This window comes from Arachis ipaensis, chromosome B10, assembly GCF_059453495.1.
Source record: "Arachis ipaensis isolate K30076 ecotype BB chromosome B10, ASM5945349v1, whole genome shotgun sequence".
NCBI classification, from domain to species: Eukaryota; Viridiplantae; Streptophyta; class Magnoliopsida; order Fabales; family Fabaceae; genus Arachis; species Arachis ipaensis.
Genome location: NC_142435.1, coordinates 113273783 through 113276434, shown reverse-complemented (window position 1 = coordinate 113276434; position 2652 = coordinate 113273783).

Below are 2652 nucleotides of genomic sequence, written 5' to 3'. Positions count from 1 at the left end.
AGAAGGAGCTCAGATGTCTCTAGATTACTCAGCTGGTGGATCTATCCATATGAGAAAGACAATTGAAGAGGCTCAAGAGCTCATTAATACAGTTGCTAGGAATCAGCATCTGTATCTAAGCAGCAACCCTTCCATGAATGAAGAAGTTAAAACAGTAACTGCTGAATTCAGTACTGTAAAACAAGCTGCTGAATTCAATCAGCAATTGGATTTTCTAACAAAGCAGCTAGCTGAATTCAAAGACAGGCTACAGGAGACAAGGATAGCTAATATACATATGGACGAACAGTTTAAGCAAACAAAGCAGCAGCTATCAAGGCAAATAGCAGAAGAATGCCAAGCAGTTCAATTAAGAAGTGGGAAAACATTAAATACCCCACCTCAAGGCATCAAAAATTCAAGAAATGAGCGACCCACCAAAGATTCACCTGAGGACAGTAAGAGCCCAGGGAAAAATAATTCTGGCACTAAAACGCCAGAAAATGGGTGGAAGGCTGGCGCTGAACGCCCAGACCATGCCCAAAACTGGCGTTCAGCGCCAGAAACAAGGCAGGATTGGCGTTCAACGCCAGAAATGGGCAAGAATCTGGCGTTGAATGCCCAAATGGGGCAGAATCCAGCGTTGAACGCCCAAAATGGGCACATTTCTGGTGTTCAGGCGCCAGGAACAGACAGTGAGCTGGCATCTAACGTCACTCCAGCTTCTGACTCTGGCACTCAATTGCCAGTGAGGGATCAGACACACACAAGTGCTGATAACAACCCCTCTAAAAAGGCTTCTTTAACCACTAAGGTTGAGGAATATAAAGCCAAGATACCTTATCCTCAAAAACTCCGGAAAGAGGAGCAGGATAAGCAATTTGCTCGCTTTGCAGATTATCTAAGGACTCTTGAAATAAAGATTCCATTTGCAGAGGCACTTGAGCAAATACCTTCTTATGCCAAGTTCATGAAAGAGATCTTGAGTCATAAAAAGGAGTGGAGAGAAACAGAAAGAGTTTTCCTCACTGAAGAATGCAGTGCAGTCATTCTGAAAAGCTTTCCTGAAAAGCTTAAAGACCCTGAGAGTTTTCTGATACCATGCATATTAGAAGGTGATTGCACCAAGACAGCTTTATGCGATCTTGGGGCAAGCATCAACCTGATACCTGCATCCACTATCAGGAAGCTTGGCTTAACTGAAGAAGTTAAACCAACCCGGATATGTCTCCAACTTGCTGATGGTTCCACTAAATACCCATTAGGCGTGATTGAGGACATGATTGTCAGAGTTGGGCCATTCGCCTTTCCCACTGACTTTGTTGTACTGGAAATGGAGGAGCACAAGAGTGCTACTCTCATTCTAGGAAGACCCTTCCTAGCAACTGGACGATCCCTCATTGACGTCCAACAGGGGGAAATAACCCTGAGAGTCAATGATGATGAGTTCAAGTTGAACGCTGTCAAAGCCATGCAGCATCCAGACACATCAACAGACTGCATGAAAGTTGATCTCATTGACTCTTTGGTAGAAGAGATCAACATGGCTGAAAGTCTCGAATCAGAGTTGGAAGACATCTTTAAAGATGTTCAGCCTGATTTGGAGGATTCAGAGGACATGAAAGAGCCTCTGAACTTTCTTCTGAAAGAGGAAAAACCTCCTAAACCCGAGCTCAAGCCACTACCACCATCCTTGAAATATGCATTTCTGGGAGAAGATGACACTTTTCCAGTGATCATAAGCTCTGCTTTAAATTCACAGGAAGAGGAAGCACTTATTCAAGTGCTAAGGACACACAAGACAGCTCTTGGGTGGTCCATAGGTGACCTTAAGGGCATAAGCCCAGCTAGATGCATGCACAAAATCCTATTGGAGGACAATGCCAAACCAGTGGTTCAACCACAGAGGCGGCTAAATCCAGCCATGAAGGAAGTGGTGCAGAAAGAGGTCACCAAGTTACTAGAGGCTGGGATTATTTATCCTATTTCTGATAGCCCCTGGGTGAGCCCTGTTCAAGTCGTCCCAAAAAAGGGAGGCATGACAGTGATTCATAATGAAAAAAATGAACTGGTTCCTACAAGAACAGTTACAGGGTGGCGCATGTGTATTGACTACAGAAGGCTTAATACAGCCACCAGAAAGGATCATTTTCCTTTACCATTCATAGACCAGATGCTAGAAAGACTAGCAGGTCATGATTATTACTGCTTTCTGGATGGCTACTCAGGCTACAACCAGATTGCAGTGGATCCCCAGGATCAAGAGAAAACAGCATTCACATGTCCATCTGGAGTGTTTGCTTATAGAAGGATGCCATTTGGGCTATGTAATGCGCCTGCAACCTTCCAGAGATGCATGCTCTCTATTTTCTCTGACATGGTGGAAAAATTTCTGGAAGTCTTCATGGATGACTTCTCAGTATATGGAGACTCATTCAGCTCCTGTCTTGATCACTTGAAACTTGTTCTGAAAAGATGCCAAGAGACCAACCTAGTTTTAAACTGGGAAAAGTGTCACTTCATGGTGACTGAAGGAATTGTTCTTGGGCATAAAATCTCAAACAAGGGAATAGAGGTGGATCAAGCAAAAATAGAGGTAATTGAAAAATTACCACCACCTGCCAATGTTAAGGCAATTAGAAGCTTTCTGGGGCATGCAGGATTCTATAGGAG